At 40.1% G+C, this 17,146-nt stretch overlaps 1 long non-coding RNA gene across 1 annotated transcript; it reads right to left on the bottom strand.

Annotated features, from left to right (window-relative positions):
- Positions 1-266: 266 nt before the first annotated feature.
- On the bottom strand, positions 267-17,078 carry LOC142149938 (uncharacterized). Its single transcript, XR_012690935.1, has 3 exons — positions 17,019-17,078; positions 15,605-15,714; positions 267-741 (listed from the first exon to the last, which is right to left on the bottom strand). It is a non-coding gene; the product is annotated as an uncharacterized LOC142149938 (long non-coding RNA).
- Positions 17,079-17,146: the final 68 nt, after the last annotated feature.

The raw sequence follows: 17,146 nt of genomic DNA, 5'->3' as shown, positions 1-17,146 counted from the left end.
CACAAAGATAATCCTTTTGACCAATGTACAACACAGAGTGGATCCTATTGACAGATATAAAATACAGATATCATCATAGTGACTGCAATACAATAAAGAGAGCATCCTCGAATACAAAAAGTATTCTATTTACGCAAATTCAATGCAGAGAGCCCTTTAGTGACCATCATACAATACAGAGAGCATCTAAGTGACCCCAATACAATGCACAGAGCATCCAAGAGACTGTCATATAATACAGAGATCAGTGCATAGTCACATGCAACTTATGCTTAGGCTGTACTTTACATAGGTTTCTCCACCCCTTTAACCATGAGAGAGGCATATAGAATATACACCTGAGTGTGTTTTACATATTCACACAGATACTCACCTATCCAATGTACTTGAATCCAACCACATTTTCTCTCTGGTTCAATCATAAATAAAAATTAATAATAATAATAATAATAATAATCACGTCATTGTCACCACCATCTTTCCATTACAATGGATCAGTCCATAGGCCCCATCATCCGCACCAATAATGATTCTCACTAAGACACACACATCTTCCTTTTTCTTCTTCTTTCTTCTCCTTCATAATTCTTCTACTTCCTCCCTCATCTTCTTCTATCCTCCTCCTCCATCACCTTCATTCATTATCCTTCTCCTTCATCCTCCTCCTCCTCTATCCTGTTTCCTCCTTTATCCTTCTCCTTCATTGTCCTTCCTCCTCTATCCTCCTTCCGAATCGTGGTGCTGCTGAGGAGGTACATTCTAAAATCAGTCCAGGATTTAAAGCCTTAAAAGAAAACATTATTAACTTTAATCAGCCATACTTAAAGAACTTTAACTGGTGAGAGATGAACCCATCATTGCTATTCATTTGAAAGAGACATGTTACAGAATTCTACAAGTGCACCACTGGCAGAAATGGCCACATTGTTGATATATAGCTAGTGAGAATTATACTACTGTGAATGGGTGATACTAGGGATTACTATAGTCATGACTTACAGATATTGATTCTTTATTACATTATTGCTATATGTTGATTTATTATTGTACACCCACAAGATTTAAACATTATACAAAGTACTGTTATCTTGTTTAAACCTTGCATCCATCTTGTTAACTTGCTTATCTATTATAGTGACACGTTGGCTTATTCCCCTTTCTATATTTGTACTATTTATTTATTTATATTGGTCAAGGCAAACAGGGTTTTTCTGAGTCAACCCCTGACAAGTGAAGAGCATATCTGTCTCCTGTGGAGAGTTCAGCCCAGAGTGATGTACGTGGAAGCACTGAAACCACCATTGGTGAGTGGAACTACAATCAACACAACACACCCCTGGAACACATCTGTCCACAGCAAAAGCCGCCATAGGAGACTTGACAGACAGATAAGTGGTAAACTGTAGTTGACAGAAATCTCATAGTGCAGGGAGTGACAGACACAGTAATTGATGGGGAAGAGGCACATTTCCTCCACTCTTGTACATGTGGCACATACATGATTCCAGGAAGAGGATATATTTCTAAACACAGACACAGTAGTAGTCCAAAAGATATTACTCCAGCTATGTCGGTGTCCAAAGAGCAAGACCACAAGTGAAAAATTTTATGGCACTAGAGAGAAATGCAAAACCCATCTCTTAAGCTTCATTGTCCAGAGTGCCAGAGTTCACCAAGTAACCTAAATTCCAAATGTTTTCTGCTGTCCAGTCCAGTTGGCTGCGCCAGGAAGTGGCTATAGCCTAGGTTCCCAAACTGTGCGCCGCGGCTCCCAGGGGTGCCGCGGTGCTGTCACAGGGGTGCCGTGGACAGGAATAGGAAAAAAAAATATATATCAATCCGGCGGCACCAGGGACCCAGCATCCTCCTCCCTTCTCGCTTTTCACAAGCTTCTGACAAGCGGCAGGAGAAAGGATGCTATGTCTCGGGCACCACCAGGTTGTTAAGCTTTTTTAGTTTTTGTTTTTTTATCTCTTCCTGGCTATGGCGGGATGCAGAGGGGGTAGAGCGAGAAGACAAAGCGAGGGGTCAGAGCGAGGATGCAGGGGAGGCAGAGAGAGGCTGCAGTGGGGGCAGAGTGTGTGGATGCAGGGGGCAGAGTGTGGATGCAGGGGGCAGAGTGTGGATGCAGGGGGCACAGAGTGTGTGGATGCAGAAGGGGCACAGAGTGTGGAGATGATGCAGAAGGGGCACAGAGTGAGTTAGCTGTAAAATATTATTTGACAGAAATAGAGTTGAAAAAAAAATATAAAAATATTATTTTCCCTTGGATTTATGTGTATTTTTGCATACAACTAAATAAGTATTTCTGTCCTGACCTAAATACTTATTACGTTTTTTGACCCAGCTACTTATAAAATGGGACTGCTCAGTAATAATTTTGGAGGGATGCCTTGAAAAAATTATGGAGACTCTAAGGGTGCCATGAACTGCAAAAGTTTGGGAACCACTGGGCTATAGTGACTCCCAGTTTCTTTCATGATGATGTTTAGGTAGCTGCACTAGACAGGCTAGTCAAGAAATAATATGCCCAACGCATGTCTATGCATCTTCTCTGGAATATATCCCACACCTGTGGAGAGGAAGAGTATGAGATATGTCATGATACAGCCACCCAGTATATGGAAGTGAGGCAATGGTCTGAGTCCTCTACATGTCAGTGCATGTTGGAAATCCCGAGATGCTCAGCAGTTGAAATCATCCATGCACCTAAGAGGAGTAATTAGGCTGCAACAGCACAGGATGAGATGGAAGCCCTGGAGAATGTGTCTGACTGACTAACTTTACCAGCTTAAGGGGGCATTCTCCAAGATCAACCAGAACAAAATGAAGCAGCTTTTATAGAGGAAATAACATTGGACCCAATTGCTCAGAACTTCAGGTATTCAAGGTAGGTTGGTGTTGCCTGATAAAAGAAGTGTGACCAGATGAAGCCATTCTAAAGGCCAGAGAAAGTGTCCCAAACTGAATAGCACAGTTATCTGCAGCATCCTCAGAGGAAGTAAGAAAATTAAAGGAGTTGGTCAAGAAACAGGGGGGAGCAGCGAGCATCTTTGCTGACAGCATGAGCAAAGACAAATCCCCTGGAGGAAGGGAGAGCTGGGGAAGGCGGACGTCTTCTCAGAGAGATGGGGAAAGAGGAGAGGGGGCAGTTCTGTGTAGGGTACATCACATGGCCTGAAATGCTCAAAGATGGGGAAGGAAAAGATCTTCCTTTTGATCCTGTGAGTCCCAGAGAAATGGAAAAGGGACCAATGAAAGAGCACTCTGGTCCTCCCAAAGAAACTCATATACAGTAGAGACCTTATTGGTCAAGTGCTAGAACCGGATCTATGTATAATTAAGTGAAGCATGTGGGCCACATTGTGAGCCAGCAAGGCATAGGCACTGATTCTATAAGGATTGAGCTGTGATAAACTGGCCCAGACCTGGTGAAGTTGATCACAAAGCCACTTATAAGCCTGACCAGGGGTTACCATTTTCCAAGGGGGCTTTAGAAGGAGCCAAAGAAGAAAACCTACGTTTGAGTGAATGAACCCTTTGGAGACAGATTTGATTCAAAGATAGTGGGATGCGTAAAGAGTGTTGAAGTCAATGGTGTAAACTTAGTGAAACGTCTGATAACCAGTGGAATACTTCACGTATCAGCCCTGGCTCCTGTTTTTTTTAATTAATGATTAGTCATTAGTGACTTTACTCGCACCCTACGCAAGAAGCTTTGTCTTATTTCAAATTATACAAAAATATTTATTAATTATTTAATATTGTTTACTAATAGAGCTACCACATTGCACTGCGCTGTACAGAGAATATTAGGTGCAATTACGGCTAAAATATGGAAGAGGGGGAATAGGGAAACACGGGGTATGGATTTAAACAAATGAAATAGATGAACATGAGTTAATCCAGAGAGCTAAAATGAAATACCATCAGCCTCTTCTGCTCAGTATTGAATGCATTAATGGATTCTCTGCACTCACAAAATACATTATTGATCCTCTTATAGCCACTTGCTGTACTCTGCATTGAAAATAGGGAATTTCCATATATTGCATTACATGTTAAGCTGACCATCGCATGCCAAAGTCTTACCCTAGTCCTAGTCCTACACTAAATATAAATATGAATTCAATTTAAATATTAACAAAATCATTGCTGTATTTTTTAACTGTGTTAAATTCACAATAGAGCATCCGGACGGACAACCTGGGGAGGAAGCGGGTCTCGAGGAACAGTCACCGGCTGAGAGCGGGATCTGTATTCGCTTAGCTGACCCTGGAACAGAAGCATCCGGACGGACAACCTGGGGAGGAAGGTAAGTGCACTACCTACCCTTCCCAGACCTGAGCACAGACTTTTATCATGAATTTAACCATTTATATACTTATCCACTTGGTAGTCGTTACCTGCATGCCAGAAACCCAGAGAGTTTTTGGCATTGAGTCTGAATTGTACAACATCAGAACATTTATCAACCTATCACTGTTTGATATACTGCATTTGTTTTTACCAGCAAATCTGCCACATATTATTGTGTTTTGCCATTTTACCATGTGCCAAGTTACCAATACATAGAAGTGTTTATCAATATTATACTCTGGCTCATATCTTATTCCTCTTTTTTTCACCCTTGTTCTCACTCTTGCGCTGGGGAATCCAATATTTTCTGTTTATTATAAGGAGCTCCAGACCATCTCCTTTGTCCTTTTTTCCCCTTGGCTGCCCTATTTTCTTTTCTACGAGGAAAGCACAGATCCCTCATTATTCTATTCTGTTACATTTGGTTGTCGTACTGTTTCATTTTCCGACCAATCACCGACCAATCATGTAGTGTGTATGCACTCATGTTCACGATCTCCATAGACTTTACAGAGTTGTGTTCTTTTCAGGCAATGCTAGCGATGAATGTCCTGGTGAATACATTTAGAGAGTGCTCTAGAAGGAATAATTCTTTTGTTGTTTCTGAAACAGAATGTTTCGCTTCAGAGTAACAGAAGTAACGAAATTCGTTAGAACATGTTCATAGCTATAACAAGGCGTTTTAATCAGTGTGACAATGTGACAAGAACGAATGAATGAATATTGTGTTGTCATTCTCTGAAGACTAGAGGATCAGATGAAGGACCAAATGAAGAGCACAGATCTGAAGGTAAATCGTCTCAGTGTGTACATATGAATCGTCAAGGTTAATTGGACTTTCAGTCGTAGGTACAATCATTTGAGATAACAGGTCGGTCTGAAAATTCTTATCACAGTTTATTTGTTTTGGAAATTTACTTCCCCCTGATTGCAACACATTAATATATTGTGAATACCATTATTGGATATATCCTGTTTTTTATTTAGAGCACTACACCCCATATCTTTACCACTAAATAGATCAAGGCATCATAATAAAATTTACCATTTTCACTCATTCTGAGTGGGTGCAGCATTTGAGATTTCTTTTTTGTTACCTATTCAGTGTTAGCGTTTGGGAATCCCTATACTCGAGGAGCTCCCATAAAGAATTAGCATCAGAACCGAGTAGGCCCTAAATGCAGGTCCATTTTTTTCTTGTTTCTATCTAGTAGTCTTAGTGTTATTTGTGTGCTTTTTACTGGTTGTGTGTGGTGGCTGTGTTTACTTCTCCCTTACAGCCACAGCTGGCATCTAGTCTGCACTCGAGATGAAGTCTCAACCTCTGCCCCCAAGCCCCCTCTCTGAGACACTCCTTCAAGTAACTACGGAGCACGGGATCTCCACACTAACTCAGAGGCAGCTGACTGCAGCTGCAACCTAGGAATCACATTTATGTTTAGATTTATGCTTAGATTGCAGTGATATGAATATTCTGTTCTCAAAAGTAGTGAGATAATAATAAAACAAATAAATATAAATTACTAATGTCCCAGACCAGCTAGCTCTGAAAATGTGTGATTTTTCTGTAATTGGGGCAATTCTAGAGAGCTGCTTTGGGCATAGAAATGCCTCCTCTCAACTCTTTGTACGTTTATATTGGGCCACAAAATACATATAGCATCTGCCAGTATATACGGTGTGACCAGATGGGCTTACTTCACCACCCGGTCTGTAGGTAGAAAGGAGGAACAGAGGGATGTTCTTCCTGCACAATTTATCTTGGTTTCTTTCTCACTGTCAGTAACCGACTGTTACTGACCACTCCTACTGGTGTCCCCTTGCCACCAGACACTCGTCGACTGCGAAAGCCAACTGCGCACTAGTTGTAGGAGAATTCAACTCCCACCATTGGGCTCCTCTGCAGCACCCAGAAGCGCGTACTTCTGGGATAGCTGGTATAGCTGCTGTAATGCCTCTTTGCTGTGGGCTGGCTGGCCCACATCCAGCCCACAGCAAAGAGGTATCCATGGATCAGGACTGCTGGGTAGCAGGAAGAGCGTTGACACAGAGATGCTGGGTTCAACACAGGACAGCCGGGGAACGGATTTGAGTGTGAACTCTACAGGTCACAGGATACAACTGGTAATAGTCGCATGCAGAACCTTTAAGGAGTCCTGATGAGGACTTTTACACACCAGTTTGTGGTACTGGTGATCATCTAGAAGTTCAGATGGAAAAATTATACATTACATGGTCAAAAAGTCATACCTTTATACATCCTTTTATATACCTGTTGTCAGGTGGTAGCCCAGCCCCGTGATCCAAACGTCTAATATCACATTAGATCATTTAACATGAGGATATAATCTAATCTTGCATCTAACACAATTCCACTTTCACATCAACCTGATTTCCTCTAATTTGTTGTCTATATTGTTAGGAGGTTTCTTGTCTCACTAACAAGACATGCTAAGAGGTAAAGGCCTTCTGCCAGGCATTCAGACCAAAGCAGGTGTTCGGCACTTCTGAGAAGAAAAGATTAATTAACTTAAATTAGGATTTCCTTTCCTCCTTTCTTGCACAAAAACATTTCCTCCACCTTGACTACTGCATCAGAAATCAGTACATTTCCAATACATAAATATAACACAGTACCAAAATCAGTACATTTGCAATGATATAAATTGGCACCAGTGGCAGGCTGGGCTGCGGGGCAGGAGGGCATCTGCCCCAATAGGCTACCTTGGGCTGGGTCACTGGGCCATCTGCATTCTTTTCCTTTAAATTATGCTGCTGAGTGGAGTCTTGCCTCCGGGCTGAAGTTTGCCAGCCCTCCCCTGATTGGCACACTGTGCTAATAATTTAAATATATTTATACAATAAGTTATTTATAAGTGATCCAGCCACATATGATAAAAGAAAAACAAAACAAAATAAAGGTTAGGAACAAACCGCAATTTCCAACAGTACTATAAAAAATGAAGGAATTCTGCTCAGGAGACTTTTTTATCTAGAAATGTAAATAATGCTATTAGTAATAACTAATATATATATATATATATATATATATATATAATTATTAGTAGTAACTAATAATAGCTCCCTATCCCAGAAACAAGCTTAGAAATATTTAGTTGATTTCCTTTATGTGAAATAAGAGTTAAAAAAGATTTCCCTGAATCACTGAGAAGTAAGCTACATCTATGGTCTATCATCATCATCATCGTCATCTAATTATTTCTATAGCGCCACTAATTCTGTAGTGCTGTACAGAAAGCTCACTCACATCAGTCCCTGCCCCATTGGAGCTTACAGTCTAAGTTCTCTAACATACACAGTCACCGAGAGAGACTAAGGTCAATTTAATAGCAGACAATTAACCTACCAGTAGATTTTTGGAGTGTGGGAGAAAACCAGGGTACTTGGAGGAAACCCACGCAAACACGGGGAGAACATACAAATTCCACCCAGACAAGGTCTTGGTCAGGAATCAAACTCATGACCCCATTGCTGTGGGGCAGAAGTGCTAACCACTGTTATATAAGGAAAGATTTACGCTGGACATGTGTTTCAATTCCATAATTCAATCCAACAATTAAGGTAGACAAATCCTTCTTTCACATCAATGTAGTTTTACTGTGGAGACAATCAACCTGTTGCAGCAAACAGTAGCATGATGCAGTGTTTTTTCTTTTTAGCAGCATTACAATGACTCAAACATACATACTCAAGCCAGGATATCTCTTGTGCAAAACAAAGTAGCACGTTTTGATTACTGTCTGTCTGAAACACAGAATGTGAGAACTGAAACAGTGTGTTTTGACAAATTATGTAATAGTGGTATCCAGTCATGAGTTCTGTTATATATTACAAAAACAATGTCGGTGCTATTGCTACTATTAATAGATGGCTCCATAACATATGGCAGTACTTCCTAAGCCAATGGTCTTTGTCACTTACTGCTTACTTGGCAGCACCTAGGAATAAAATATAAATAACATATCACATGGGAAGAATAAAGAAAATATATTTTATGAATAATATTTGCAAGAAGGGTTTTCTTTCTATAGGACAGGAGTAGTCACTTTTGTAAATAAAAATCATACGTGTTATTAAAATGACGATAACCTCTCACTGATAGCTGTGAACATTTACTTCACAGAGTGCAGTAGCTTCTTATTTTTTGCTTGTGTTTATATAGTAGTAGTAGCAGTAATATTAATATTATCATTCCTTATTCTGGTGTTAAATGTCCTCAGTTACCATATTAAGCACCTTATTAATCTGCAATAATGGCATTTTCCCCCAAAATTTTTGGGAGTACCATTTTTTTAGTTTGTCATTTTTACACAATATTTAAGGACAATTTAACACTATATTTACACCACTTTTTGTATAATAGCGAACACTGTCTCTTCTATGGAACAATATGAAGATATAAATTCAGAGATTATTATTATTATCCTTTATTTGTTAGGCGCCACAAGGTATCCGCAGCGCCGTACACAGCACAAACAGTAGACTATACAAGATGAAACAGTACCGAACAATAAACAAAAATACCAGTACTTCAGACACTCCAGGCAGGCTGCTGCAATAAACACGGAGCAGAAGAACAGGTAGGGAGACAGGAGGGAAGAGGGCCCTGCTCATGTGAGCTTACATCCTAAGAGATTATATAAGGAGTTTAAAATAGGCATAATATTATCAGTGAATGTAATTAATTGTGTAAAGAATGTGGTTGCAAAGATCAGGTCCAAAATGGGATGAGAGATTAATGGAAACAGTTGGATGTATAAACTTAATTTCATATAAATGTATATTTGACAATGCAATCTGTAGCCTCCAATTTTAATGGAGTCTCATATCTATACTCTGGGCTGTTCTGATTCTGCTACTCCTACTAGCTTACTCTGTCAGTGTCGTTTTCTTTGTCTCCATTTCTCTCCCCTTATTAAGACATTGCCCTTGTCAACTGGAGTTTTGTTTCCCACAAGTGGTCCGCAAGAACATCATACTCCTCTCCTGAAGTACTAGGTGTTACTGCAAGCACTATTATGATCATTTTGGCTATAGGAAGTTCTTCTCTCACCCACAGCAGAACTGGGGACACATGGGCAAGCAGGAAATGAACTGGTAACAAAAGGTGCTCTAACCATTTGGGCTGAAAGAAGGTCTGTGGGCATCCTAGCCACCCCTCCTCCCCCAGCAGGTAAAAAATGCATGTGTGTGTGCGCGTATATATGTATATATATCTCAACATTTCGTCATCAACATTTTATCATCATCAACATTTATTTATATACACACACACACACACATTATATATATATATATATATATATATATATATATATATATATATATATATATATATGTGTGTGTGTGTATAAATAAATGTTGATGATGATAAAATTTTGATGACGAAATGTTGATATATATATATACACATTTATTTGTATAGCACCTGCATTTTACATGGTGCTTTACAAAGAATATTTAATCATCCACATCAGCCTATATACATTTATACATACACACCTACAGAGGACGAATAAATTGCAAGACAATTACATGTGTACTTTGCAACAAGGAAACGCCATGTTTTTGCCTTTATACACTTTATTCAATAGCTTTGAGCTATGAGTGACTAGGCTAAGACTGGACTTTTATTTATACATTGTGACAAGCTGAAATACTTCAGGCTTTGTCTTCTTGCTCCTACATATATTGCAAAGGGCTACTTCACTACGACATCAAAGAGTAGGAAATGTGATACTGACTGTGGCTCAGAGCAAAACAGCCCGCTTATCAGTAATATGTTTCTGAAAGTCTTCCAATTTCCTTATGCACCTATTTCAAAGGCACAAAACCAAAATTATGTTCTTGATATATTCACTACAAGTGATAAATCATTACTAAGTTATTATTTTAATTGTTTGTAGTTTGGATGATTTATTCATCATAATATTTGTCTAGGAACTTTGGCATAAATCCAGTCCCTCTGAAAGTCTTGTTTCCCTAGTGTTGGAATTATTATCATAATCATTGTTATTATTACAGATGTATTAAACACCCATATCTTCCATGGAATAAGCAGAGCATACAACATTCAGGGTACTATAACTACAGATATTGTTATAGATAGTACATATTACAAATTACAATATAGCAATTACACAGGTTGTAACATAGAGATTAAATAGGAGTGAGATTAGTTCTTCAATATCTTTGTATCATTAAGAATGCATTCATATGTATTCTAACTATCCAATGTTGGAAGGGTAAACCACTGAATATACAATATATAAATACATGTGCAAACAAAAAGGGCTCAGTATCTAGTATTAAATTGTGGATGAAAGAGTTAAAATTACCACAAAGAGTGGTGTCTGGCCCTTTGTGTGGCATTCCTATAACTTGTGTAATCACCCATTTGCAGTCCTGTGTGCCAGCATGCTAGTGTGACTTGCATGCTGGCACAGAGGACTGCATAAGTGTGGCATAGGTTATTGCCACACTTAAATGTGTGGCAATAACTTATGTTATATCTAATACTGTGTATTTGCACATCCATCTATACTACTGTTTATACTTGCCAGTGTTGTAAAACATTAATAATAATTCCAGTATTTGTATGCAATAATACATGGGTACTGTAGTGCTGTCCTTTTAAATGTTAGCACTTGGAACATTTTTGCTGCTATTAATTAAAATTATCCTATTGTATTCGCAAATAATTTATTATGTAGACAGGACATTAATTGCATTTTTCCAATGTGACCCATTAATATAGGCAGAGCCGGATTAACAATATTGCTAAAGGGGCTACAGCCCAGGGGCCTCGGGCAGTTTGGGGGGCCTGCTGGCATTCATCTGGTCGGGGGAGTCCCCGCCCCCACCTCCGACTGTCACCTGTTTAGGAGAATGTCAGGCAGCTAACAGCAAATGTTATGCTGTTAGCTGCCTGCTGTCACTGTAGTACTTACACGGCGCACAGTAATCTCCTTACTGAGGAGATCTCGTGAGAGTGAGACTATGGGTCATAGTCTCATTCTCACGAAATCTCAGTAATGAGATTACAGTTGGCCGCATAAGTACTACAGTGACAGAAGAACGGCAGGAGGTAAGCTCAAGGGGGGGGGGGCTTATGGGTGGGGGGGGCCCTCACAGTACCCTTAACCTGGGGCCTCCTTTCCCTTAATCTGACCCTGAATACAGCATAACATATTATTAATGCTATCCATATTAAATCTATATGCCTTCCATTAATTGATATTACTACATGTGTCGCCTTATTTACTTGATGAGATTGGTGCCTTCTCTTGGCACTGGTTTATGTTATACACACCACATATATTGTTTTCTCATATATTTTTTGATATAATAAATATTAATGTTAATTTGTGTTCACCAGGAGCTTGACTTGATGGAAAATAATCATAGTGAGTTAAAGATTTCTAATGGGAATAATAGGGAACTGGAACACATTAAAGCTCTTTTAAAAATGCAAACCCACACTACTCTTTTATTAGTGCAACTGTAAAATCCCTATAAGAAGGAGATGCTCCTGCATTTGTAAGTTTGCAGAGGGTCTTGCACATGGTGGATACAGTAAAGCCATCGTATCAAACTCTAGCCTGCTTCTACTATAGGACACTGCTCCATTTAGCTTCCTCTATGTCTTAAATTAATTATATGTGTGATGGGATATCGGGCTTGTCTTTATTACATTTGCCACTTTTGTGTGCTTGAAGCTTTTTATTACATTGTTTGAAGTACACCTTGAACTGCACTTTTCTGCCAAAGTGCAGGTGGAAAGTGTAATATGCATCCCATTAAAAGTATAGGACGAGGGTTGGCTTACACCACCTCTGAGAAGGTGGAAAAAATCTGGCATTTTTTTAGGGAACACCTCCCTAAATGTGTCTTAACCATCCACACCAGCTTATTTAAATAACCCCATATCGCAAGACGAGATCTTGTTCTTCCACTCATGAAAACCTAGGCACTCTCTGATCCATATTTAGCAATACATGTCCTTATCCACATAATTCCTTAAAGTGTTAATTTTTGCACTGCAGACGTTGCTCTTTTGGTTTATATGTCTTTGTGGATTTCTGTAAAAACAGGCACGCTTACACAAAGTAGCATGTAACATCAACACAAAGCATTTGTGCTGCGGAATTGCACTTTTGCACAGGAGAGAATGAGTCTGATTTATTTCCCCTTAATGTTCATTTCTCAACCATATAGTAGTGTTTTATTGTACTCATGTGCTCACTCTTTGTACTTCACTGGAGCCTCATACACCTGCTCCCCAGAAGTCCTCTCACAGTGCTGTATTATATTTACAAGCTTAAGTACAACACTACACATGCCTATTGTGTGTACACCTGGCTGGCTGACTTAAGTTTTCCAGTTTTAATTATACTGTAGGACTTAGGCTGGATATAATAAAATTCTGTTAAATAGATGCTAAACCCTCAGGAACAAGTCAGGTCTGATTGCCTTTACAAAATAACACCAGCCACCATTCACTGGCAACTAGTCATATATAGTAAAAAGTGTTTGACATTTATTTACAGAAACAGATTATTGTTTAAAAAGTGTTGCTGAAAAATTCCAACGGATCATAACATTGAATCTTCATCACAAAGTAATTAGAGAAGGATTATATTAAAAAAAGACTTGAACACTATATAATATAATAATAGTATATGGCTTCTTGCAGAGAAAAACAATGATTCCTCCTTGTATAAAAATATGTATCTGTTTATAGAATAAATGTGTTAGTATATTTTCTCAAACATTTGTAGAAACAATAAATGGTGCTTATGTTAAATTTGGATGTCAGTGACCTGTGTGCCTGCTGTGTGGGAATTAAATTCTCAATCCTGTAAGGGATTATTAGTCTCGCAGACCTGATTTTACCAAGGTAAAATAGGTAATAATATTCTTTAAGTGGGCAACCTTTGCCCACGGCCTGCTCATTCCAAATGCATCCCAGAAGCATGTACCTGCTAGACAACTTTTGTGTTTCTACAGAAATTATGGATTGGAAATGCCTTTAATGGCTATTCTACAGGAGACAAGTACAAGTTCAGGAACTGTCCATTTATTATAAAATATTGCATCACCGCAAATTAACTATTGGCATATAATAAAATAATTTTTTTACCCACTATTTTTTCAGGTCAAACAAGTGGAGCACCAGTGACATCTCAGATGTTCTTAGGAGACAACTTTCTATACAACCTTGCTCTTGCTAAATTTTCATCTTGTACTATGCCAATCATAGAGGAATCTTAGTGGTCACGCTAATGTGTCCCAACTAAAATTCTTTAAGAGCCACTTACGTGACCTCCTTTGTTTAGCTGAACCAACACCCCTAGATATTACACATCTCTTGACAAATACGTAAAGTAATCCAATCCTGTTCCTGTAGACCAGTAGTACAGTAATATACCACAATCACATTTGTTTTCAGTTCCCACCCCTCTATCAAATCAGGTTACAGTATAAATCAGTATATGAACACAAATCTATCATAAACTTAACCATTATGAAACTTAAATTAGAAGTAGGTTTGCTGCAAATTCTGGCTCTCCTGGGCCTTTGAAGAGCCAGCTTGAGAGGCTGGATCCATGTAGATTCACTGTCTCCGTGTTTCTCATAACACCCCATTGCAACCTATAGCATCCCCATCCCCCTATTGTGCCCCCATAGCCACCTACAGTGTCCCCAAATATATCTATCAATCAATCCAAATGGCTCCTTATGCAGCAATTTAACGCTTTGCTGCCATTTAACCCCTTGTGCCACAGCCATAACCCCTATGCATGCTGTCTCATAGTAGTGATGAAGGGAGGGAAAGAAGGAAGAGGAGAGAAGAAGGAGATGATACTTGCGCTACAACCGCTGTCACCATCCATATTGAAGACAGGCTGCTTATAAAGCCCTTCTGCCCTCCCAGCATGCTTAGCGCCTGCATGTGTGCAATGACATCATCACACACACATGGATGCAATGTGTGCATCCATGCGGGCCAGCCAGCAACACCTGGCTGGCCCGCATGTGCATTGTTGTGCATGCACCATCTGGCAAATAGCTGAATGTGCAGTGCATCTGTCACAGCATGGAATCCTGGTGGTGATGTTATAAGATCAGTGTTACTCTTTCACTATTTAGCTGCTTTACAACTAGTTTGTGATTCAGAATATCCACTACCACCACAACCTTTACTCCTGACATCAATTATGTATGTTCTACAACGCCTTTAATATTTACTATCATTTATATTTTTAGTGTCACCATATTAGGAAGGAAGTACTGCACAGTGTACATTTAATCATTAATATCCATCAATGCCTTTGAACATTGGTGCTAAGAGTCTAAATTCCAGTATATTTTTCGCCTGTGTTTTTTGTACCGTGGGAGGAAACTGGAATGCTTGGATGAAACCCAAGCAAACACGGAAAGAACATACTAATTTGTTTTGAAAATAATTGTTCAAGAAAACATAAAATGGAACTACCTTTGTCTGCAGATCTTATATGGTTTTAGGAAATATAAATTCAAATTCAAACTTCATCAGCATAGATGGTTCACCATCATGAGATCATTACTCACTCAACTGATATCCATGGAGTTTACTTTGTGATATTGACAGGCTGACTTAAGAGGACATAACAAGTGACTCAGAATCTGACCTTACTTGTTTTTAAATTATTATTTTCTTTAAATGTACTTGCATATATTCCTATCTTGACCCTACAGCTGTAAATAGACTCTTAAAGTAGAACCAAACCCAATAACAAAATATTATGTTTATAACATATGTTAATAATCATAACTTACTGAAATCACATACCTTTTGCAAAGTAAGTATGGCAGGGGTATCCCAAGATAGGAGTACAGTTCAACAGCAGTTTTATTACACCCAAGTGTAGGAACACCAAACACAGCAACACAGGAAGAGGAGTGGTAAGGATGAAGGATGGGAGTGACGGGCTATACAATAGAAACATATTACACTATATTTACACAAGCAGAGGGTAGAACAGATGGAGCCAACATACTGCACACCTTCCTTTTAGTAGTCTATCTGTGACAAGATGGTAGTGTCCAGCACAATATAATGAAAATTAAGCCCACCTGGGACAACCTCTCTTCAGGAAGTATGCCAGTGGTACTTCCAGTGCCGTAACTAGACATTTTAGTGCCCTGGGCGAAACAGAATTTGGTGCACCCCCCTATGTACCTTTATGGGAGTAGATGCCGCTTCTCAGTGGTTAAGCCTCGCCAGTGTCTTCTGTGTGCTGGTGTCTTATGCTCCGTTGCTGCTTAAACGGATCCTGGAATATTGGGGTCCTGTTTGAAAAAGAGATTGTTATTACTGACCTCCTGGAAAGTTGAGCAGTGAGTGAAGAATCTAGGTCTCCCTACCCACAACCAGACAGACTTTAAATCAGTAGCTTTTTCTGTTTAAAAACAAACCTCCTTCCACCCAATCAGCTCCAGAATCTAATTAATAGAATTTACAGTAAATGTCTATTTTCCCCCATATAGCCCCAACATCAAATTAATAGCACCCATGTTTAATAAATAAGCCTCCCCCAACCAGTTCTGACATTAAATTAATAACATTCCCATTTAATAAACAGACATACCCCATGCATCAGCCCATACATTAAATTAGTAGCATTCCCATCTAATTAATAGACCTACTTCACTCCTCACCAGCTCCCACCATTAAATTAATAGCATCCCCATTTAATGGGGATGCTATTGATTAAAGCCAAATTATTCCTCACCATTCCCAACATTAAATTAAAAGCCTACATATGTAACAAACAGACTCTCACCATCCCTGATTAACATTTTCATTTAACACAAATCCTATTTCCCCCATCAGCCCCACAAATTATAGCTTCAAATTGAATAGTAATTATTATTATATAATTAATATTTTCTCTTCTCACCAGACCCCCCCCCCATTCACTCCAGACACCCTCCTCTCCAGAACCATCACTCCTTCTCCCCAGACCACCTCCTCCCTCCTTCTCTCCAGACCCCTCACTCCTTCTCTCCAGACCCCCCCCACCCACCCAGACCCCACACTCCTTCTCTCCAGACCCCCCCAACCAGACCCCTCACTCCTCTCCAGACCCCCCCCACCAAACCACTCACTCCTTCTTAACAGACCCCTCACTCCTCCTTACCAGACCCCTCACTCCTTCTCTCCAGACCCCCCCCCACACCCCTCACTCCTTCTCTCCAGACCCCCCCCAGACCCTTCACTCCTTCTTACCAGACCCCTCACTCCTTTCCAGACACCCTCCTCACCAGACCCACCCACCATTCACTCCACACACCTTCCTCTCCAGCCCTCGCTCCTGTCCTCTCCAGCCCCTGCTTCTGTCCTCTCCAGCCCCTACTCCTGTCCTCTCCAGCCCCTACTCCTGTCCTCTCCAGCCCTTGCTCCTGTCCTCTCCAGCCCTTGCTCCTGTCCTTTCCAGCCCCTGCTCCTGTCCTCTCCAGCCCCTTCTCCTGTCCTCTCCAGCCCCTGCTCCTGTCCTCTCCAGCCCCTGCTCCTGTCCTCTCCAGCCTCTGCTCCTGTCCAGCGCTCGCTCCTGTCCTCTTCAGCCTTGCTCCTGTCCTCTCCTTTTACTCACTGCAGCGTGTCTTCTTCTCTCCTCTTCTAACTTCTGTGCCGGCTCCTCGTCACCTGTGTATTGACAGCATCCTGACGTCATTATTTGTACGTCAGGACGCTGCAGCAAGCCGGCACACTCGCGCTGGC

The sequence above is a fragment of the Mixophyes fleayi genome, chromosome 4 (assembly GCF_038048845.1).
Source record: "Mixophyes fleayi isolate aMixFle1 chromosome 4, aMixFle1.hap1, whole genome shotgun sequence".
Taxonomy (NCBI): Eukaryota; Metazoa; Chordata; class Amphibia; order Anura; family Limnodynastidae; genus Mixophyes; species Mixophyes fleayi.
Note: the sequence above shows the minus strand (reverse complement) of the source record. Positions and strands in the feature narration are given on the sequence as shown.